This window comes from Erpetoichthys calabaricus, chromosome 6 (genome assembly GCF_900747795.2).
Source record: "Erpetoichthys calabaricus chromosome 6, fErpCal1.3, whole genome shotgun sequence".
Classification (NCBI taxonomy): domain Eukaryota; kingdom Metazoa; phylum Chordata; class Cladistia; order Polypteriformes; family Polypteridae; genus Erpetoichthys; species Erpetoichthys calabaricus.
In genome coordinates, this window is record NC_041399.2 from 24004433 (window position 1) to 24030199 (window position 25767).

Genomic DNA, 25767 nt, shown 5'->3' on the forward strand with positions numbered 1-25767 from the left:
TTATTTGAAATATTCTATTGAATCAAAACTCTAAAGCAAAGTTTGACTTTTGTTAAATATGGAATAAACAATGATGGGTTACCAATTACTTTTGTCAGTTTCAGGTTATTTCAGAGACAACTGTGGGTTCTCCTTTTTTTCATGGAGGGGTACCAACAAATTTGTCCACGTCTATACTATTCCATGTAGATGTGTTATGCCTGAGTTGATGACACTAAAGTTCATTTACCTTTCTAGTATCTTGAAAAAAAATCATATAAATCCATTTTTTTTTTCACTTCACAAAGCTGCAAAGTGAAAATTCATAATTATTACTGTTGCAGGAAGAACATCTGGTCCACCTTGCCTTGTTCTGGAGCTGTGAAGTGGAATAAAATGGATGTCGTCTCTCTTTAAGCAGCCATTCTACCCAAAATAATTCCAGGGAACCAAAAATATATCTAAAGATAGACTGTTATTCACTTAAATAAATATGATGAAGGGATAGACAAAATGACAATACAAAATACAAGTTAAACAGAACTGGAACAAAACCCCACTGCCTCTTGGGACCAGGATGCACAGGTTCTGATACCCTTTCCCAGCTGCCTACTTCAGTGTACCATAGAGCACTATCTTATACCACCTCCTTTCTCTCTCAGGCTCTATTAATTCTAGTCTGTTTTACTCTCACCAAGCTTTATAATAATTTCTGGGATCTGGCATAGATAAAAACATTCTAAAAACCATTTAATTTAGTTGAGGGACCCTCAACTACTTCAATGTACCATACAGCTCTATCTTATACCACCGCCTTTCTCTCTCAGGTTCTGCTAGCGGGTCTGAGCCTATCTCAGCAATATAGTTCATTAGGCAGGAAACAATTCTGGAAAGGGTGCTGGTCCTTCATAGGCCTCACCTTCTTAAAATATGGTGATTAAAACTATATACAGTGTGCCAGTTTTGGAGTCTCATTTTCATTATGCAAATAAAACATGATCATTCTTGACTATTATATATTATAACCGCCTAAAGGATACAAGGACTCCACAGAGAACAGTTGGGGCTCCAGCCAGATAACCCTGTTTATTAGAGGCAAAAAGTAAAAAGAGTTTCATTGAACAAAGGCACAAAAGAAAACAGGTCAGTTCAGCTGGTAACACAGGAGCTCTGTCCTCTGCCAGGCTTGGGTCTGAAATGGGACACCTCCCTCTAAGCACATTCCCTTTTAATGGCATCCTAACCAGAAGGGGTGACTCCATGGGTGGGGGCAAATGCCCTCATTGGCACTTGGTGTCTTCTCTGAGCTGCAGGTGGAAAAGAAAGGACAGTTAGTGACAGCATGGTACATAATATATATGTACAGTATATTATCTGGCTAAAAGTCTGTGGAAACCTGACCATCACACAGATAGGAGCTTATTGGACAGCCCATTGCAATGCCACTCTCCTTTCCACAAGATTTTGGTCTGCGTTTGTTTGTGTTTGTGCCTATGCAGCCAAGAGAGAGTCAGTCTGTGAGGTCCGGCACTGATTTTGGACAAGAAGGCCCGGCTTCCAATTCCCTTTCCAATTCATTTCAAAGGTGTTCAGTAGGGTTGAAATCAGGGCTCTGTGCCCACTGCACAAATTCCTCCATGTCTTTATGGACCTGGCTTTGTGTACAGTGGCACAGTCATGCTGGAACATAAAAGGACCTTCACCAAACTGTCACCACAAAGTTGGAAGCACACAATTGTCTAAAATGTCGTAGTATGCTGCAGCATTAACTGTACCCTTCATTGGAAGCAAGGGGTCTCACTCTAAACCCTGAAAAACAGCCCCAGATGATTATCCTTCTTCTATTTAACATTACAATAGGCACTATACAGTTCAGAAGGCAGTGTTCAATTGGCATCCACCTATCCCAGAGTCGTTCATCAGACTGCCAGATAGTGAGGCGTGATTCAGCAACCCTAGAAAACACATTTCCACTGAGTCCAACAGCGATTCACACCACTCCAGCCAATGCTCGGCATTGTGATCTTAGGCTAATATGAAGCTACTCAACTAATGGAAACCAATTCATGAAGCTTCTGACAAACAGTTCTTGTGTTGATGTTACTTCCACAGGCAGTTGGGGACTCTCTAGTCTTCAACACAATCCAACCTCTGCTCCTTAGGGACAAGCTGACAGAGATGGGAGTAGATTCATACCTGGTGGCATGGATCGTGGACTATCTTAAAGACAGACCTCAGTATGTGCGTCTCGGGAACTGCACGTCTGACACTGTGGGTCAGCAACACAGGAGCGCCACAAGGGACTGTACTTTCTTCGATCCTGTTCAGCCTATATACATCGGACTTCCAACACAACTCGGAGTCCTGCCACGTGCAAAAGTTCGCTGACGACACTGCTATCGTGGGCTGCATCAGGAATGGGCAGGTAAAGGAGTATAAGAACCTCATCAAGGACTTTGTTAAATGGTGCGACTCAAACCACCTACAACTGAACACCAGCAAAACCAAGGAGCTGGTGGTGGATTTTAGGAGGCCCAGACCCCTCCTGGACCCCGTGATCATCAGAGGTGACTGTGTGCAGAGGGTGCAGACCTATAAATACCTGGGAGTGCAGCTGGATAATAAATTAGACTAGACTGCCAATACTGATGCTCTGTGTAAGAAAGGACAGAGCCGACTATACTTCCTTAGAAGGCTGGCGTCCTTCAACATCTACAATAATATGCTGCAGATGTTCTATCAGACGGTTGTGGCGAGCGCCCTCTTCTACGCGGTGGTGTGCTGGGGAGGCAGCATTAAGAAGAAAGACACCTCACGCCTGGACAAACTGGTGAGGAAGGCAGGCTCTATTGTTGGCATGGAGCTGAACAGTTTGACATCTGTGGCAGAGCGACGGGCACTCAGCAGGCTCCTATCAATTATGGAGATTCCACTGCATCCACTAAACAGTATCATCTCCAGACAGAGCAGCAGCTTCAGCGACAGACTGCTATCACTGTCCTGCTCCACTGACAGACTGAGAAGATCGTTCCTCCCCCAAACTATGCGACTCTTCAATTCCACCCGGGAGGGTAAACGTTAACATTATGCAAAGTTATTGTCTGTTTTTACCTGCATTATTATCAATCTTTAATTTAATATTGTTTTTTGTATCAGTAAGGTGCTGCTGGAGTATGCGAATTTCCCCTTGGGATTAATAAAGTATCTATCTATCTATCTATCTATCTATCTATCTATCTATCTATCTATCTATCTATCTATCTATCTATCTATCTATCTATCTATCTATCTATCTATCTATCTATCTATCTATCTATCTATCTATCTATCTAGTGAGTGATCCAACAGAGAAAAGGTGATTTTTACACACTAGGTGCTTCAATACTCTTTGGCTCCACTCTGTAAGTTTGCGTGGTCTACCACATCGTGACTGAGCTGTTGTTGCTCCTCGAAGCTTCCACTTTACAATAAGAACACTTACAACTGACTGGGGCAGATCTAGGAGAGCAGAGGTTTCACATACTGACTTGTGGCAAAGGAGGTATCTTATGATAGTAACATGTTAAACAATGAGCTATTCAGTACAACCCAATCTCCTGCCGATGTTTATCAAAGGAGTGTGCTTGACTGTATGTACCTGTAAACAATGAAACACCAGAACTCAATAATCTGGGGTGGTACATTATATGTATATATGACCTCATTTAATATTTATGTACATTAAACTTTTTTTACCACATTTATGCATACATTCAGTTTCATGCCAGTTCTTCTCAAGCTATTTTGATGCATGTTTCTGTAAACCGTACTTCTCAGACTTTAATTATTATTTTCAAGGCGCCTTTCTTGACTCACTCAGCATGCCTCCTATGCATATTTTAACGTGTTTTTACCAGTGCTCCTTCTCTCATTAAGTTCCCATAAAGCCTGCTTCTCAGACTCTTGTCATCCTGTCCAGTTTCATACTTTTCTAATGTGTCTATAACTATTGTAACGTTTCTTCACTGGCGCTCCCTTCTGTCATGTTTATTCCAATAAAGCCTGCTTCTCAGATTATTTTATACTTTTCATCTTTAAAGACGACTCTCTCGGTGTGCCTCCTATGCCTTTACTAACCTTTCTTGACCAGCACCACCCTGTTGAGTGTGTTCCCATAAAGCCTGCTGCTTAGACTTTCATTATTTTTGCGGTGCCTTACTCACCTCCTGTCCTGGTTTATAATCTGTCTTTGAAGGCAACTCTCTCAGTGTGCCTCCTACACCTCTACTAATATGTCTTCACCAGCACTCCTTCTCTCGTGTAGGTTACCACAAAGCCTGTACCTCAAATTATTTTACAGGTTTTATACCTTTTGTCCTTGAAGATGACAGCGTGCCTTCTATGTGTTTCTCTCTTTTCTAGGTGGTTTCACTTTGGTGAAAGAGTCGCTTTCTTTGAGCTTCATGCTGTAGCCTCGCACTTCTGGGCCGGACAGACAGACACACACACTTCCACGCGTAGACGTTTATATACAGTGGGTACGGAAAGTATTCAGACCCCCTTCAATTTTTCACTCTTTGTTATATTGCAGCCATTTGCTAAAATCATTTAAATTAATTTTTTTCCTCATTAATGTACACACAGCACCCCATATTGACAGACAAAAAAAAGAATTTTTGAAATTGTTGCAGATTTATTAAAAAAGAAAAACTGAAATATCACATGGTCCTAAGTATTCAGACCCTTTGCTCAGTATTTAGTAGAAGCACCCTTTTGAGCTAATACAGCCATGAGTCTTCTCTGAAGTCTGAAGTCTGAGTCAACTACGAGATTGCATGTCCATCGGCCGAGAGTTGATACAGGGAGTACTTTATTCTAGCCACTGACCTGGCTCGATTTTTCTTTTCTGTCTCCTCTCTTCCAGGATTTCTTGATCCCAGCCGCTGATCCGCAACCGCTGGACCAACCTGACGAGGAGGATTATCTGTTCCTGAAATGAATAAGTGAGCCAAGGCAAGATGACTGATAATGTCACTGCTTGTTTGCTGTGTCTGTGTGTATTGAAGTGGCAGCTCCCGTTTCAATAAATACCCTGGCTGTTCCTGTGTTAAATAGAATAAAGGTGATTTTTCTGAAGCCCTGGACTCAGCCTCATCTATTGGGTGCAAGACAAGGACTCACGTGTCACTGTAGGTACTCAGATTTCAAAATTCAGAAGTTCATGAGCTTGGTTAGTTACTTTATGTATTTCTACTGTGGCTGTGCTGGTAGATTAGGAAGAATTAAGCAAATCTCCAAATAAATGGTTGCATTATTTCTTTCTCTGAAAAGAACCCTTTATAGTGGACTCAGACTAAAAAATTATTTAGTTGTTAGGTGCAACCTGTCAGTGTCCTAACATTTACACAATATGGCAAAAATACATTGAACCGAAATGTTAATACTGCATATAAGAAAACAACTTAATTAAGCAACAGAAAATGGCAACATTTTATTTGGGCTGTAAAACGGAAAACAGTACATTTTGTATGTTTCAGTAAAGGTACAATACATAGTTCTATAAAAATAAAAATGACCTAAATACGATTTTCTTTCAGCATTTCACCCATGTGATGTGTTTTTGTCACATGAATATGCTAAATATACGACTGTTTCCGATGTTTTCTTTCTGATTATGAAATAGCGTGCAGGTGGCAGTATAATTGTCTACTGACCTTTAAGTCACTTCTCACTAGGCCAATTAAGTGGATGAGTTGCAAAAGTTTTAACACAATCAGTGACAGCAAGAATAATGAAAAGAAGAAAAAAAAACATGATTATCGTATCATCTTCTGTTTCAGCTCACAAAAATAATTTCTCCACTTTTCAATTAATGAGTATCAGTAGCACTTAGTAATCCCATTAAATGACATCATAATACTAGCATTTGACATCCATATACACCTGCCCAGAACCTGTAAATTAGTACTCTGGAAATCATACACTCTAAAACTTGACAAAACACAAATACCGCACTACTGACATTTTGCAAACATTTGTTTTTATTGGGTATTGCCTATAAATAACAGAGATGTCCAGATCCTTGGGTGATTGTTGTTAAAGAAATAATTAAAGGAAGGCTAATGGATTACTGAGACCTGTCTTTACAACTAGGATAAATCAGATAGTGACAGACAAAAATTTCGGTGTAGGCCTAAACATGAAGAAAGCATTGTGAATGTGCAGGCAGGCAGTGAATGAGGCATAGCTACAAGAAAGGAGCCATGGGAAACTGAGCATTGGCAGGTGGCTGGGGAAGGTGATTGAAGCTGCAGAATAACATTTAGGGATCAATGCAGAACACAGAGATTTAAAAGCATTTCTGCCCATTTCTTAATATTTGCTAATCCTGGGGCATCAATCTATTATGTTTTCAACAGGGCACATGCAATTTTTAGAACATGAGTTGTTTAATACCACATGCACTTCAGAACAGGTCATCCACCTGAAGCTAAGCATGTTCGGGTCCGGCCAGTACTTGGATGGGAGAACAACCAGGAAATGTTATGGGCTGCTAATGGAAGAGGTGCTGGTAAGGCCAGCAGGGGATGCTTACCCTATGGCCTGAATGTGGATCTCAATGCCCTAGTGCAGTGACGGAGACACTGTGCTATAAAATGAGACGTAAAATGTTTTGACTCACTGTGGTCATAAAAGATCCCTGGCCATATTTTGTAAGCAGTAGGGTGTATCCTGATGTTCTTCTGTAATTGCCTACCATGGCCTACTCATTCTGGTCCACTCATTCTGGTCCTGTCTCTAACTGGCTAACTGTCTCTCAGCCATTCACTGCCTAACAGTTAATGTATGGTGAGCAGATTGGTGCAAAGAGGCTGCAGTTGCATCATCCAAGTGGATTCTGCAACATGTGATGTCTGAAGTGGCTCCCCACTCTCTATGTAAAGCATTTTGAGGAGTGAGAAAAATGGCATATAAATATAAAGAATTATTAATATTATCTTATATATAAACATCTACGCGTGGAAGTGTGTGTGTCTGTCTATCCGGCCCAGAAGTGTGAGACTACAGCATGAAACTCAAAGAACCGGCAAAGCGGGCCCAAGTTAATGAGTCGGAAGAAGAAAGACCTACAAGACTACAGCAGGATGCTAAAAGAAAGCGACTCTGTCGCCAAAGTGAAACCACCGACGAAAGACAAATGAGAGAAAAACTCGCTTAGCCACTGATAGACAAGGGGGGTAAGTACGTCCTCAAAATGCAACTCTGCATTTCAATTTTTTTTCTGATGATTTCAATAGTTTCAATGGTCATCTATCTATCTATCTATCTATCTATCTATCTATCTATCTATCTATCTATCTATCTATCTATCTATCTATCTAAATGTATAGCTTTTATTAACTCTCTATCCTCGTAACTGGAGATGTCTGCTTACAGTAAGTAACTTTTATTATTTGAAGAAGTCTAATATTAAAACTATGTAACACATAGTAAGCCAAACGAACATACAGTAGTATATACATACTGTACATTAATACATCCATAAATACAGACGCAAAAGGTTATACAGTTGATGCATACAAGGCAATTCCATTAAAACTAGATTGAAGATGCATTTCTATTCTCTAGCTTTCCGAAACCTTCAGTGATACTGGTGGTTCCTTCCTCATGTTCATTTGTTTGTTTCAATTTAGTGCTGGTTGTATTGTGTTTAATTGTATTTTATTCTACTTATTTTATTTTATGTTTATTTTACTATGTACTATGTTTAAATGTAAAGTACTTTGACTATAGCATTACTAATGTTGTTTTGAATGTGCTCTATAAATAAATTGACATTGAGGTTATTCTCACAAACCAAAGTAGTGTATTCTTTGCTAAGTATTAAATGACCAGGGGCCTCATGCAAAATGCCATGCGTAGAATTCACACTAAAACATGGTGTACGGACAAAAGCGGAAATGTTCGTGCGCACAATAAAATCCAGATGCATAACTCTGTGCGAACACCAACTTCCACGTTTTTCCGCTACATAAATCCCGGTCAGCATGAAATATAATGCCCATGCATGCACCTGCTGCCACTCCCCAACTCCTCCCAGAATTACACCTCTTTGAATATGCAAATCAATATAAATAGCCCCTTACCCTCAGCGCTTCAGGAAGACAATGGCGAAAGCACGGGGAAAAAAAAAATCTTCAGCGAATGCAAAATGGAGGTCCTGCTCAGTGACGTAGAGGCCAGGAAAAATGTTTTATTTAGTAGCTTAGGAAGTGGAATTAGCAACAAAAGGAAATTGATGGAGTGGCATAGCGTGGTGGACACACTCAAGAGTTCTGGAGCAGAAAATTGCACTGTGACAGAAATAAAAAAGAAGTGGTCAGACATCAAAGTTGCCGTGAAAAGGAGAGTCGCAGCTCATCGTCTGCATGTCAGCACGACTGGAGGAGGTAGTGAACTCCCGGAGCTCACGCCATTTGAGCAGCGAGTTGCTGCAATTATTGGCGACACACTTATTGCCGGCATTTTACCAGCGTGGGAAGGATATTCTCTCATCACCGCAGGTGACAGTGAGTTTTTATTTCTTTTTTGATTACCATTATCCCTACTCGTGTAAATAATTTGCATGTGTAATAAGACAAACAATCAGGCAGCAGATGCTGTATTAATTACTGTTTGTTTAGTTCCAGACAATAGTACAAAAGCTGACCCCAATGCTGAGGACGTGGCTCCAGGAGATGATGGTGCTGTTTCTGTGCCGACCACATCTTCGGGTGCTGGCTGCTCACACACCCCTGCCTCAGAAACTGCTGGGCGATCATCTGACCATGTGCTGACTGATGCAGTTCTATAATCCCAAAATGCATTGGTGGATGCGGGGAGAGATGTAGCCAATGCACAACAGGATGCAGCAAATGAACTATAAAATATAAAGGCAGTATTGTGTGATATTAACTAAAAATTAAATGAATTTGTGAAAAAATAAATTATGCATCTGCTTACCTGATTTTACATTCTGTTAATTACATTCATTTGACATTGTAATGCTGTCCGGTGTGGCTGATCATTTGGTGGTCCAGGGTTAGGTACATCATACCACATCTCTTCAGGTACGGGCAAGCTACGAATGAGTGCCATATTATGTAGAATGCTACATGCTTGCATGATGCAACACACTTTCTGTGGACTATAAAGCAGCACTCCACCAGTCTTATCCAGGCAGCGCCAACTGCCCTTAAGCTGCCCTATAGTACGTTCTACGACAATGCATGCCCGAGAGTGGAGATCAGTATAACGTCGCTCTTGTTCAGTCAGTGGGTTGCGAGAGGGGTGAGAAGCCACGTCTTCAGCGGGTACCCACTGTCACCTAAGTAATCGTGTTATATGGTTACATCGTACAGATAATGTACGACTGTGATTAAAAGGTAATACATGTTTTTCTTACCGAGAAGCCAGCCATCACACACAGCACCATTTTCAAGTTTGTTCCCCACACTACTATTTCTCAGGATGAATGAATCATGAGATGAGCCAGGGCATCAAGCAACAACATTAGTGAGGTGCATTTCCGCACCACTGATGATTTGCACATTAAGAGAGAAAATGCTTTCTATTTACATAAACACATTCATTCTGTGAAGGTGCCTTTATAGCAATGTGTGTGCATTCGACCGATTACATTGGGAAAACCAAACATTGCTGCAAATTGCGCTTTGATGTTTGCCTGTTCAACCAGAGTGTACGTAAATCTTATATATCTGCTTGACAAGCGGATAATTCCATCCCGTACAGCTGGCATGGCACGATTCAGTGATGACTGAGAAATTCCGGATCGGTCAGCCAGTTCATGCAGAAAAGCTCCTGTGGCTAAAAATCCAAGAGTGTACAGAACTTGCAAAGGCAAGTAGAGCACAATTCCTCAAAGTCTGCCTTTGTAAAGCCAGCACCAGTTCAGCACACAGCTCCAAGAGGATAGCTCTTGATAATCTAAATCGACTTAGAAGCCAGTCATCATCATGTGCCAAGAAATCAGTATGATCTCTGATCATACCATCAGCACCATTATATTGTTACAGGTTGATTACAACCAGGTGCCTTAAATTTATAAACGATATGTGGTTAATTTCAGTGTATTTGATAAAGCCGGCTGTCATGGATGTGGATCTAAAAAAAGAAAGGGAAACTACACAGGAACATTAGCACTGCTTTGACACTGGGTGCCATCAGTCCGCAAAACCGAGTGGAGAACTTGCGTACGCCAGGGTTTGAGGTATCGTGAAAATGTGCATAGCTTTACGGCAAGTTTAGGTTTTATACATCAGGATTTGAGCATGGAAATGGGAGTACACAACATTTTTGTGTGTACGCACCGTTTATACATGAGGCCCCTGGAGATTTGGAGATAATGGGCGGCACAGTTTCCAGCATTCTAAAGTGGATTCAGAAAGTATTCAGGTCCTCTCCACTTCCTGCTCATTTATTGTGTTGTACATTTAAATTTAAATGGATACATTTCTCATTTTCACCTATGAATCTGCACTCAGTAACCCACAATGACAAAGTGAAACCATGTTTTTAGGAAGGTTTATTAAAATCAAAAACTGAAATTTCTCATTCCCATAAGTCTTCAAACCCCTAATTCAGTACTTTGTAGAAGCCATTTTGGTACCAATTACAGCTTTGAGTGTTAATTCACCTCCTAGTCCAAGGCCATTCTTGCCTGCTTACTTAGTTTGGCTGGACATCGAACTCCATGAAGAAGCCTGATGGTTCAAAGCCTTCAAAATGGTTCTGTTCCCTTGCCCTCTATCTCTGCTTCATCACATTTTGATCACGAAGGTCTACAAAGAGTGGACTTCATGGTTTGGTTTTTGTCCTGACAGGAAATGTGGGAATTGTGGGAATATTCTATACACAGGTGTGTGCTATTCTAAGCCATGTCCAATCTATTTAATTTGCCACCAGTGGACTCCAACCAAACCTTTCTGAAAAGATGTTTTCACTTTATCATTATGGGTTATTGAGTGTAGACTGAAGGTCAAAAATGGAAGATTTCTCCGTTTAAAATTAAATCTATCACACAATGAAGTGTACAAAAAGTGAAGGGGTCTGAATACTTTCTCAGTCTACTGTAGCGTGCTGAAAGCTATGCTGCTGAGAAAGTCCTAATTCTCAACTCCAGTCAGTACTTTCACTGTAGCATGGCAGTTCAACACTTTGGCCAATAACGCCCACCAAGGGTTGTTCTTTCTGAGACAGGTAAAGAAGTATGGAGTGTCAGAGGAAGCCATGACCATTTCTTGTAGGTGACTGTTTTGAAATTCTTCATCACAGTTTGGACAGACAGCAGCAAGGTGGAGTGGTGTGTACTGCTTCTACAATGGTTACTCATTATTGTGGATTCTTTGTAATGTTCCAGATTGAAACACAGAGCAAAACCATCTGTTCACCCTCACGTTTGGTAAACAGCAGGGCTACCAGATTGCATCAAATTACTCATGTATAAACTGTGAGATGTAAGAACTTAACACCCTGAACAAAAGAGTCTTTCTAGACAAATTTAATAAATACTGTATGTCAGTAGGGTGGCCTGGTGGCTTAGTGGTAGTGCTGCTGCCTCGCAGTTAGGAGACCTGGGTTTGCTTCCCGGGTCCTCCCTGCGTGGAGTTTACATGTTCTCTCCGTGTCTACGTGGGTTTCCTCCCACAGTCCAAAGACATGCAGGTTAGGTGCATTGGTGATCCTAAATTGTCCCTAGTGTGTGCTTGGTGTGTGTGTGTGTGTGTGTGCCCTGCGGTGGGCTGGCGTCCTGCCCAGGGTTTGTTTCCTGCCTTGTGCCCTATGTTGGCTGGGATTGGCTCCAGCAGACCCTCGTGACCCTGTAGTTAGGATATAATGGATGGATGGACGTCAGAGTGTGTTTGTGTTAATTTGCTGGTCTGTGGGTTCTCGAGGAATGATTCTTATTGTCCTATTTTTATATGATTGAGTTTAAGTTTCATTTGTATGAACTTCAGTGAACTTATATCCATATAATTAATAATGTTAATGTTACTGAATGTCGAAATAGTGTGTAGTGATCTGAGGCTAAGGATCTGCACTGGTATTCGGAAGGTTGCCGGTTCGAATCCCCATTACTGCCAAAAGAGATCCTACTCTACTGGGCCCTTGACCAAAGCCCTTAACCTGCAATTGCTCCAGGCTTGCTGTACAATGGCTGACCCTGCACTCTGACCCCAAGGGGTATGCAAAAACTAACAAATTCCCAATACATGAAATTGTATAAATCAAATAAACAACAAAAAATAAAAAGAAAACGGACTATAGGTAACATCTCGTCTCAGTCACATACATAGACATTGACGGAAATTAAGAGCTAATGAATATACATTCTTCTCCCTGGAACCATGCATGGTACTGGCATCTTTTATACACTGCATGTTATTATACTATCAGTAGGAAAGAAATTTAATGTGACGTGTTTCCTGGGAAATGTCAAGTACACAACATTGGCATAAACACATTCAGTTAGAAGAAACTTTGGTTACAAGTTTAATGAAAATGTCAGCTGGCAGTTTCATTACCTGTCTAATTTATCACTCTGCTCGCTTTCACCTCCTCACACACTGCATATGAGGAGCATTTCAGTGTCACCTCACTTAATGCCAGTGAATGATCAATGCCATGCTGCCTGGTCTGATGGTTAACAAACTAAGACCTTAGCTGCTAGTTGTTTCTGGAGAGAGCTGAGCAAAGTACTTCCAAAAACAGACGTCGCTGGTAAGACTAAGTGAAAATTAAATTATACGTCACTTTATATAACAAGGTTGTGCAGGCTTTTATACCGGCCAGTTAATTTGATGTCTCTTCTTGCTTTTTTTTGAATTTTTTGTTTATTTAGATTGATCAGCCAAGTTCTTTGTCTCACTTCTGTAAAACAACAGAGTGACATTCACTACCTATAATTAGCCCAGCATGAGTGAGAGTATGTGCCAATGTACCCCACAAAGGACTGGCACACTGGCAGAGTTTGCCTTGGACGCATTAAATTCAAGATACATTTATATTCTGTGGACCTGAATTGTAGTACGCAGGAGCATAAAAGGAACAGATGGATGAACAGCAATAAAAATAACATCAGTAAGTGGCAGTGAGGTAGTGGAGCTTTCTCAGATGAACCAACTTATCAGGAAAGCCTGCTCCATCACAGGGCGAATCCTGGACATACAGGAAGCTGTTGTAGAAAAGAGGATGATGGGAAAATTGGATGCCATCGTGAAAAATCCCCTCCATCTCCCCCAGGAGGTGCTCTCTTAAAGCACTTTTAGCCACATGCTCATTCCAACATGGTGTTCTAAGAAGTGCCTCCGGTGGGTCTTTTCTGCCCATTGCTATCAAGCAGTTCAATGTTTTCACCCGATGTACTTGTTAAGTTTATTTTTACTGATTGGCTGTGCTATTTGCACCAGAAGTCTATATTCTTGTTTTAATGTCCCTGTTGCTGTATGCATTTTAGTTTCCCCATGGGATTGATAACATTTCATCTAATCTAATCTAATATAACCTCACAAGATTTGAGGTTTGGGCTTGAATCTCAGCCTGATCCCTGTCTTTGGGGAGCTTGTCCATTCTCTCCGGGTCTGTTTATGTTATTAAGATTATTTTGGTATATTTGGCTCACATCATTATCTAAGGTGACTAACATTTATGTTATGTTAGAATATATTACAGTAGGACAGCAGACAGAAAAAGTGACCTGCTCAGAGTCACACAGAGGGACAGCGGTGGAAACTAAACGAGTTAACTTGTGATTCAAAGCTCAATGCCTTAGCACTACACTACTTTATTCTTATCCCCTAACACTCTAAAGAGAGTTAAGGTATATTTTTATCTCTAAACATGATTTGTATGAAGTTGGGGTTGGGTGCTTGTGCCCATGAGCCCTCTAATGGACTGGCATTATGTCCAGGATTAGATTCTACAATGTTTTGCTGCGAAACCATGATACAGTCCAATTCCCATAAACCTGAACTGGAATATACACGTATAATGGCGGAAGCACGAGCGTAGCAGCGAGCGGAAGCACCGAGCAGAAGCACCGAGCAGCGGCGTCTCCCACAGGCACATAACCCTTCGCAAACACCCGAGCAAGTTCATTGGAAGTAAAGCCGGCAGCTGACCAGAAGAAATAACCGGCAGTGAGAAACTTGAAGCCGACGGTCTCTGAAGCAGAAAGCACTTAAGTAAACTACAGAAAACGGAGAAGATGACATCACCACTAAACGTAAGTTCCATCTGCGCTCTGCCCGTTGAGGGCACGTTTATATGTTGTGTGTCCTGCAGCATGTACAGTTCAGGTTTTCCGGCCGACATTGTAGACAGCTTCACCTGCCAAAAGTGTTTAGTTAATTTAGAGTTGGTCGGGAAAATACGCGAATTGGAGGACCGCGTTAGGAATCTGATAGCGATTAGGCAAACCGAAAATTGGATCGACTCGGTTTGTTTAGACAATTCGGCTACTTCTGATTCGGCTTCAGTCTCTCCTGGCCCCACTGTAGTCAGTGCACGGCCAAAGTCAGCAGCACCAATTCAGCCACAGGGCGAGTGGGTAACAGTAAGACGGGGGTCTAAGAATCCAAAATGTAGTCCCCCGGCACCCAGGTCACCAATTCGGACCCAGAACAGATTCTCAGCACTCCGCAGCGCGCCTGTGGAAACTGAGAATAAGAAAGTGCTCATAATTGGCGATTCCATAGTGCGGAATGTTAGAATTCCAAGCTATGTTAAACCAGCAGTTAATGTTAAGTGCCTCGCAGGGGCCAAGATTTCTGGCATAGAGGCCGCATTGGACCGTGTCGCCGACGATGAAGTATCTACCTTATTGCTGCATGTCGGCACTAATGATATTTATTCACAGCAATCTGAGGTATTAAAGAGGAACTTCATCTCTCTTTGCATCAAAGCTAAAAGAAAATGTCGGAATTTAGTTGTATCTGGCCCCTTACCAAGATTATATAGAGGGGATGTGATTTATAGCAGATTGCATTCCCTTCACTGCTGGCTAGAAACCTGGTGTGCAAACAAAAGCATAGCGTTTGTGAACAATTGGGATGATTTTTGGGAAAGGCCTGGATTTTTCAGAAGAGATGGTCTTCATCCTAACTGGAGGGGATCTTATGTATTATCCAAAAATATGGCAGCAAAACTGCCTGGTTGACTGATTAGAGCACCATCCAGGCCGCAGTCATGTGATCTTAAATCACAGGCTGTTGTTTATCCCACCTGTTACTTTCCTGAAGCTGTTACCCATAATCCTTGTCTTGGGGCATCCAGTAAATTTAGTTTTGATACAAACCTTAAATTAATTGATAACCAAAAAATAAGGTGTATAATTAGACCAAGGGATAAAACCAGACCCTCCACCAGGGGCATCTGTAATAGAAATTTACTACAAATTAAAACAAAAAGAATATCACCAATTCAGAAAGAAGCATACAGTTTTAAATGCTGCTTATTGAACATTCGCTCTCTTGGCACTAAAGCTGTTTTGGTAAATGATATTATATTAAGTACAAAATCTGATCTGTGTCTTCTCACCGAAACCTGGCTTAGTAAATGTGACACTGTCCCCCTAGCTGAGGCGTCACCAGATGGATACTCGTTCCTTCATAAGTCTAGAGATTCAGGTCGAGGAGGGGGCCTTGGAATAATTCATTGTAACAAAATGCAAATCACTTCTAAAAATTTAGGCAACTTTACATCCTTTGAAGCATTCATTTTAAATATTAAAACAGATTCCAACACAATTATAGTGCTAGTCTATAGACCACCAGGGCCGTATTCATTGTTCATGTCTGAATTCAGCAACCTTTTATCTGACTTGGCTATAAATTATGATCACGTAGTACTGATGGGAGATTTTAATGTACACATTGATGTGGAAACTGACACTTTTAGCAAATGTTTTACTTATTTGTTAAATTCAGTAGGATTTTGTCAGAATGTCAAAGGTCCAACTCATAATCATAACCACACATTAGATTTAATTATAACTTACAAAGTTGAAATTCAAAATTTAATTATTACTCCATTAAATGAAGTTATTTCTGATCACTACTTAATTACATTTGATTTGGTCCTGCCCTTGCGAACACACTCCCAGATTAAAACAAAGACAGTGCGGCATCTAGATTGTAATTCTGCTTCAAAATTTATAGATACTTTGAGTAAGTCGAGTGTAATTGTGGAAAACCATTTAGATCAGTTAACATCAAATGTAAACACAGAAAACAATTTAGATGAGCTAACATCACATTATAATGTGACCTTGAGAGATGTTCTGGACACAGTGGCTCCCCTTAAAACAAAAGTGTTCAAAGCACATAGAAACTCTCCCTGGTTTAATGAAAACACTCGAGCTCTTAAATTAGAGTGTCGAAAACTGGAACGCAGATGGAGAACAACAAAGCTACAGGTCTTTCAAATTGCATGGACAGAGAGTGTTAATAAATATAAAAAAGCCCTCTTTAAAGCTCGGTCAGAATATTATTCTACATTAATAGATAGCAATAATAAAAATCCTCGGGCACTGTTTAGAACAGTGGCTAAATTAACAAATGGAAATTCAGATCAACAGTGCAAAATACCAACAGACATTAGCAGTACAGACTTTATTAACTTCTTCAATGAGAAAATTAAAAATATAAGATCCCAGATCTCTGCATCACAGTACAAACCAAATACTAGCTTAGCAGACCCTGTCTCACATTGCACTCAGCACTTTAGTAATTTTAATCCTGTAACTGAGCAGGAAGTCTTAAGTTTAATTTCTAAAATGAAGCCCACTACTTGTTCCCTAGATCCAGTGCCAACAAAACTAGTAAAAAGTGCAATGGATGTTCTTGCAGCGCCTATCCTAAACATTATCAATAGTTCATTATTGCATGGCACAGTACCAGATGCACTAAAAGTGTCAGTCATTAAACCATTACTTAAAAAGTCAGACCTTGACCCACATATACTAAATAATTATAGGCCTATTTCAAATTTACCGTTTCTCTCTAAAATACTAGAAAAAGTAGTTGCCAGTCAGCTTCAGACACACCTTATGCATTACAATTTATTTGAGAAATTCCAGTCTGGTTTTCGCACTGGTCATAGTACAGAAACGGCACTAACACGGGTTGTAAATGACATTCTGATATCCTCTGATGAAGGAAACTCAACTGTAATTATGTTGTTGGACTTAAGTGCAGCATTTGACACCATCGACCATTCTATCTTACTGCACAGGCTAGAAAATAATGTTGGGCTTACAGGCACCGTGCTCGCTTGGTTTAGTTCTTACTTATCAATTCGATTCCAATATGTACAGAAATGTGCTGACAGTACTCCATCATTATACACAGAAGTTCAATATGGTGTCCCGCAGGGCTCAGTACTGGGACCTTTACTGTTTTCACTGTACATGCTTCCACTGGGATCTATCATTAGGAAACATAATGTTAATTTTCACTCGTATGCAGATGACACCCAGTTATACCTTTCATTTAAATCAAATGAAGTTTCTCCAATGTTGTCTTTAATTAGTTGTGTTAGTGAATTAAAGGAGTGGATGAATAAGAACTACTTGTCTTTAAATACAGATAAAACAGAGATGTTAATTGTTGGAGGGAATGATGCTGATCACAATAATATTTTGTCATCATTTAACTCAATGGGAATCCCAGTCAATTTTACTGAATCAGCCCGCAATCTAGGAGTTATCTTTGACTCTAGCATGTCATTTAAAGCGCATATTACAAAGTTGTCCAAAACATGTTTCTTCCATCTTAAAAATGTTAGGAAATTAAGGCGCTTTTTAAATAAACAGGATTCTGAGAAACTAATTCATGCATTTATCTCTAGTAGGATTGACTACAGCAATGCGGTGTTCACTGGATGTTCAAACTGTTCTTTATGCAGCCTCCAGTTAATCCAAAATGCGGCTGTGAGAATTATTACAAGAACAAGAAAATACGAACACATAACTCCAGTTCTTAAATCCTTACACTGGCTCCCGGTTAAGTTTAGGGCAGATTTCAAAATCCTTCTTTTAACATATAAATCATTAAATGGTTGAGGTCCGGCTTACTTGTCTGAACTTATCATGACTTACAAACCAGAGCGCACATTAAGATCTCAAGATGCCGGTCTGCTTATGATTCCAAGGATTAATAAAATAACAGTGGGGGGTCGAGCTTTTAGTTACAGGGCCCCTAAACTGTGGAATGGTCTGCCTGATACTATAAGAGATGCCACTTCGGTCTCAGCTTTTAAATCCCGGCTGAAGACTTACTACTTCAGTTTAGCATATCCTGACTAGAGCTGCTGATTAACTGTACAGACTGCATCTCTGTTGTTAGTCATTAGCACTTAAACATAAGTAACATGACAGTTATAATTGGATACTAACCCTCACTTATTCTGTTTTTCTTCTCGGTACTCAAATGTGGCACTTGGTGCCATGGCCCACCTGCCAAGTTGTTTTGCCTGCCTAAGGAAAAGTCATCCCAGATGAAGGATCGCAGGAATCGTGGGAGAGAGGGGTCCCTTCATCGGATTGGCTGGCCCAGCACTGTTTCAGCTGTGGAATGGCCAGATGGGGGAGGCAGCTTGAAGGATGAGGTCTCCAGGGGCCTCATGTATAACGCCGTGCGTAGAACTCACACTATAACATGGCGTAAGCACAAAAGCGGGATTGTGCGTACGCACAGAAAAATCCAGATGCAGGAATCCGTGAGCACGCATACTTTCACGTTCTTCTACTACATAAATCCCGATTTGCGTGAAAAGTAACGCACGTGCACGCGCCTTCTGTCCCGCCCCAACTCCTCCCAGAATTACGCCTCTTTGAATATGCAAATCAATATAAACAGCCTTCTGTGAAAAGACAATGGGAAAAGCATGGGAGAAAATATAAGAATTTCAGCGAATACCAAGTGGAGGCAAAGGAAAAACGTACTATTTGTTGGTTTAAACAGTGGTATAATCAACAAAAGGAAGCTGATCGAGTGACAGAGTGTCGGAGAAACTCGATGGCTCAACTTCACAAAGTCGCACAGTGCCCGAAATAAAAAAGAAATCACATATCAAAGTCGCCGTGAAAAAGCGAGTCGTAGCCCACCGTCTGAGTGTCATATGAAAGCTTATTAGGGTACAGACAAAAAAAAGGCACACAGTGGGGAAAAAAGCACGAAATGTCAACTTTAATCTCGAAATTTCCACTTTAATCACGTAGTTTATTTTGCCATTAAAGTAGAACATCATAAAGTTCATCTTAAAATCGTTTAATTTACTAGTTTCTCAAATTCCATTGTAACTAAAGTGGCATGTTAATTGCTTTGTTCTGTATTTGATCTTCTATGTGCTCTATGTGTATGAATCACTACCTGCTTTTTAAACGGGCTTTCTCTTTCTCCGACAGGACACATAATCCATTACATTCTTGATATTACAGCTCTCTGAATAATTAAAATACTGAGATGTATACGTGATATCTTTTTCATGATGATAGGAATGAAAGCATGTTATTAAACATGGGAACACGGTGGCGCAGTGCTTGTTCATGTCTCACGCAAGAGGCTTGCTGCGCCATGCGCGACCTTCAATGAAATAATTTATCACAGCAGTACTGTCTCTTTCAAACGTACTAACCTCCAATTCCTGTCCTTACTTTTCTTTCTCCAAAAACTCAATTGCCACACAATAAGCTATGTAATAGACGTGAAGCCATCTGTAAGCTTAGAACTTCGATTCTTCAAAACTTTTAAGGAACATTGAAATATCTTAGTAGTACGTGTTTAATTATTATATCCGTCTATCTTTCCAGTGTCGCGTCAGCACCAGCAAGAATACAGCGCAAGGCAGGAACAATTACTGAACTAGCTAGCGCTGCGGCACCGTGTCCTCACATGTTTAATTATTAACAATACAGATTTTTAAATGAAGTTAAAGTTTTATCTGTATAATATAATCAACATGTTTTGCTGCATTTCGTCTTAGAAATGAATACCGTCATCACATGTAAATATGCGCTTTATAAAGTGGCGCAGGTTGTGCAATATTATAACTGCAGTGCAAGTTTACAGTGGGGTAATTGTACTTATAAGTCCAAACATTTCTACAAGGAGCACTTGATGGACTGATTTAGTGTGTTTAGAGTTCTTGGGATGAAACTGTTTCTAAACCGCGAAGTCCGTACAGGGACTAAAGCGTTTGCTGTGGCTCAGGCAGCGTCTGCTTCATTCTGTATACCGATAATTCTCTTTCCAATCAGCTGCTGCTGTGATTTCCCACTCAGATACAGTGACATAAATACTCCGAGTGGTGCAGTGAGAGTAATGTGGAAAAAGATGATCTGCTGTGGCAACCCTTAACGGGATCAGCTGAAAGAAGATGCAGTGAGAGTTACAACGCTAAAGCAGTTATGGTATTTGGAATACTATGGCTATTCCCTGGACCATTATATTGCTACAGGTTAATTACAATCAGATGCATTACACTAATAAACAATATGCAGTTAATTTCAGTGTATTTATAAAGCCGCACCAGGAATGTGGATTTAAGAAAGAAAGGGTGATCACACAGGAACAGTAGCACTGCTTTGACACTGGGTGCCGCCAGTCTGCAAAACCGGGCGGATAAATTGCGTACGCCAAGGTATGAGTTACCATGGAAATGTGCGTGGCTTTACGCCAAGTTTAGGTTTTATACATCGCGATTTGAGCGTGGAAAGGTTTGTACGCAACATTTCTGTGCATACGCACCGTTTATACATGAGGCCCCAGGACTCTATACAAATACAAATCTTATTATGGGATATATCATCTACTGTTAAATTCTACTCTGTACTTCTAAAATGTATATATATATATTTTTTTATTTCTTACTATATTGAGAAATTGTTCTGTGTACTGTACTGTATTGTATTGTATTGACCCCCTTCTTTTGACACCCACTGCACGCCCAATCTACCTGGAAAGGGGTCTCTCTTTGAACTGCCTTTCCCAAGGTTTCTTCCATTTTTTCTCTACAAGGTTTTTTTGGGAGTTTTTCCTTGTCTTCTTAGAGAGTCAAGGCTTGGGGGCTGTCAAGAGGCAGGGCCTGTTAAAGCCCATTGCGGCACTTCCTGTGTGATTTTGGGCTATACAAAAATAAACTGTATTGTATTGTATTGTATTGTAATGATAAATGAATGTAACAAAATTAGGGAAACAACAAACAACAACAATATATACAGTATTTCTGTAGTATATTTTCATACAATGGATTTAGCTCAAAACAGTCAGGAAACCATAAGGAAAACAATAAGGAAGATTTTTTGAAAACACTAAGTTTTTCGTTATAAAGTCTTATCTAGACTAGGACACTAAAATGTCACCCGACTCTCCAGTCACTATCTAAACTTGCTTAATCCACTTCACTGATGCCGGAGTCAATATAGCAGTTATATTTTAAATCAGAAAGAAACAAAAAGTCAGGTAATGTGTACATTAAACCCAGAACATTTGAAGACCAAGGATTATGGAGTTTTACTGTAGTGGTCCATTAATGCCTTATATTTGTCAGACAATAACACTGAACTTTTACTTCACAGCAAAGCTGAGTTTTGAACACTGAAGACTTTCCTTTGTCCGATATTTTTCTTTGACCTTCTTACATGGTTATGTCTTTTTATGTTCCTGTTGCACTTTTAGACCCATATTAATTGAACTGAAAACATATTGTGACCACTAGGAGTGCCACTGAGCTCCACACGCAAAACACAGTAATCTCCGTCATGTTGTTGTGATAAAATGAAGGATATTTATTCACATGTAGCACCTTTTTACAATCACCTCTCCAAATGTAGACACAGTTATACAATATATCCAAACAATTATTTTTCCTTTCTACCTGCGCTGAGTGTTGTCCACTGCCTCCAGACTCCAACTTGAATAAAGTGAGGCAGCGGGCTCCTTTAAAACTGGATTCGGGAATGCGTCCGGTGCCATGCCATGTCTTCCAGGAAGCACTTCCAGAACATAAAGAAAATGAGGTCCTCCCCCAACAGCATCCTGTATCAGTATCCAGGGACCCCAACAGGGCTACACTTCCAGACTCCAACCTCCAAACTCCTGATCCTCGGCTCCTGTTAGTCCATATGCTAAATAATACCGGCTGGGCACAAAGTTATTTCTCCATTCTGCCTCCCATTTTATTGATGTTCTACTCTGGCCTCCCATCTTGGTAATAAATCCTCCTCCTTCCTGTCTGTTCTCCTCTTACAATATACAAAAGAGTATAAAACTAAAAAATTATATTACTTATACTGTAGTATTATAAAGTCAATCCTCAACATTTGCTTAAAAAATCAAGATTTGTGTTGCAATTATATCCCCAATGCATAGTGCAAGTTAATTCTAAGCTTGCAAAGTTAGTGATGTGGTTTAATGAGAAAATAAAGATCTTCGTGCTGGAATGTTGTCAGTTGTTGTCCGCCGTGAGTTTGGTTTTTAACAAATCGACCAGCTGGCTGGAGACATTGAAGCTGCTGACCACATCATCGATCGCATCCTCAAGGTAAGGTTAAACATTAACTCGTCTCTGTTATGCTCCGATATGCCAAGACCCAATGCTGGTCGAAGCCCACTTGGAAGCCTAGGTTTTGTTGATGGACGTTGCCCCACATTGCCCACAGCAGGTAGTAGGCATTATTAGATTTCAACATCCTGTATCCTTTTGGTGTTCGAAGCATGTACCACTTAAGTGGAACAAATGTCACCCCTTTGTGTATATACCGTGGACTTTAAGGAGCGCTTGTCCCTTGATGTATGGAGTGTGCACACTTCTGCTATGGTTTGGTGTAGGTGTGATGCTTTGTTCCTTTCCTGGCCTGCTTTGTCCAGCACACATGGAAAAAATGTCAAACGTGCTTTTCTTTCTTTGTTCAGGAGATTTTCTCCTTCTTTGCCTTGGACGTGACTTCTGGTTGTGGGCAGTACTGCAGTTTTCACTTCGAGGTTTGACACGCAGAGTGTGTCCTTTTCTGCTAGCAAAGTTTATGTCTGCTGGGTAGATTGGTGATCAGTCAACTCCCATCTTTAGCAAGACAAATGTATAGTTGTTACGTATGGTCTCTCTGTCTGCTCGTGCACTTGCTGTTCTCTGGCACTTTTGTCAAACTCTAATACAGGCAAGTCTTCCAATTTTCCAGTCCAGCACCAGGTTACGCTTCAGAGTAAAAGGGACCACTCCAGCCTTTGTTATGTCCACACCTTAGAGAGCAGAAGTTATGGGCAGGTTGACAGCATTGAGCATGTAGCCCAGATCTAGTGCTGGTAATAGCTTTAAAAGGTAGAAGTCATTGGTTTCTTGGGTGCACATAAGCCCAACCTTTTGGTTGACAATTGATGAAAAGTTAAGAACATCAGTGATCTCCATCATTGAGTTATGGCTCTTTGCCCCTGATTGATGATTTATATAGTGTAGCGTGGAGGAATCTCTGGGTTTCACTTCTCTGTGGTTGATTTCAAATAAAATATCATTCAGATATCAGATAAGGCTCAGAGGCTACATTCCAAAGAGAGAAAACTGACACTCTTTCTGAAATAAAGAGTGTCTGGCAGTTGTCTTTTTAGCAAAATCCTACGTGTAAAAGCAAAGCAAAATGTGCAATGCCACTCTATCCTTACACCCCTTTCTCCCCACAACACCATGCATAGCCAATTTAAAACCGGCAATTGATCCACGTCAGTGAGAAAAATAGAATACCTGGAGGAAAACTACGCAAATACTTGATGTGAGAACGTGACAGACTTCACACAAACAAGGCCACTGTCCACAAAAGAAGGGAACAATCTGGCGACTATGAAAAGGAGGAAACTCAGAGGTCAATGAAATAAATCTCAAATTAACCACACACAAAAAATAGTTTACAACACATTTAAATTAACATGAGGTGTAGTACAATCTAATTAAATGTGTAGATTAAATGGTCCTTCTTTAAAGCATTGAAAAACAAGCGTGTCTTTAGTTTGATTTGAAATAAAATTACTAGATAGATAGATAGATAGATAGATAGATAGATAGATAGATAGATAGATAGATAGATAGATAGATAGATACTTTATTAATCCCAATAAACTTTATTTATTCCCCAGGGGGAAATTCACCATTTTTTACAAAAACTGTTTAAATAAGTAAAGACATAAAAAGAAAGATAAGTAAATAAATTAATTAATAAATATACACACGTACCTTGCACAGAACACACACTGGAATGTAAACTTCTGAACCAATAAGTTGTCTTTCACCTTTCCTTTTACATTTTCTTCTCTACAGAATTGTATTCCCTGTTCATGTACTAATTCAGATTTGCTAACCAGGCAGGATAGTAATGCTATTCAGAATTAGGTATTCTAAGGTTATCTTCCTCGTGAAACGATTTCCTGTCTCCAACCAGCTATCCCTTACCTAAGAGAAAATACAGCTTAATTCTTCCATTAGCCCTTCAGTAACTGTATTATACATTAATGATTAAAACTATCAATGATGGCTTAAACCTGCACAGCTAATAAACATCACCTTTGTCTACTTACATGTTGAGAGAGAGAAAGTCTATTGGAACTCTGGATGGCTGTGCTTTTGATATTTAACCAAGTCTCTACTTAAAAGATTGTGCATTTGTTATGGCATCTGACAGGATTGTGCAAATGATGGCTTTTTAAAATTTTATTATTTTATGTATCAATTTTATCATCAATTCATTCCCATTATTGTGACTACTCTCTTATGATCAACCATGTCCGATTTTGTTTTCTTCATTTTTCAAATTCCCATGTGTTTGAAGTTGATTGATATATTATTTGTACATTTCTTGAGCTCCTGTAAAAGTTAAATTTCCCCTGGAGACAAATAAAGTACTATTTATCCACCTATAGTAACAGCACTGAGACAAACAGGATGAAGGGTCGGGGTACCTCCACAGTATGTCCCGTATAACAATGAAATGAAGCATTCAAAAAATAAATAAATAAATAAAATAAACAAAAATAAAACAAAGAGGACCATCTTGGTACCATATCAAGCTTCTTCTATAAGAAGTCACTTCTGCAGCACAGCTCTGTCTGTGTCAGATGCGGGTTCAGAACTGAATGTCAACTTCAGTTGCACCAGGTCTTAAATATCAGCTGAGATGGAAGGGGTGGGGCTTCTGAGCTGGAGGGGGAAGTGACATCAAAAGCCTTCCATAAGTCAATCGACTTCTGTTCTATAGGCAGAAATGAAGGAGTTAACTACAGCGCAATACTACATGCTGGGGTGGTACTGCTTACCTGAAAGGGGCCCTGAGGATGCCAGGCACCTGCATGTATCTGACATAATCTATTGGTCTACGTGGTGTCATTTATATCTGTATAGTGTCTTCCCTATCTATCTATCTATCTATCTATCTATCTATCTATCTATCTATCTATCTATCTATCTATCTATCTATCTATCTATCTATCTATCTATCTATCGTGCTTTCAGAAAGTATTCCGATCCCTTCTCATTTTACACATGTTGTAATATTTCAGCCTAATGCTAAAATCATTTAAATTCAAAATGACACAGCGAATACAAGATTTTTGATTTTTTTTTACAAATTTATCAAAAATAACAACCTAAGATATCCCATCAACACAAGTACTCAGACATTGTATTCAGTATGGTGTTAAAGCACCTTTGGCAGCAATTCCAATCTAGAGTCTCCTTGGTTTGATGTGACAAGTATCGTATACCTGCATT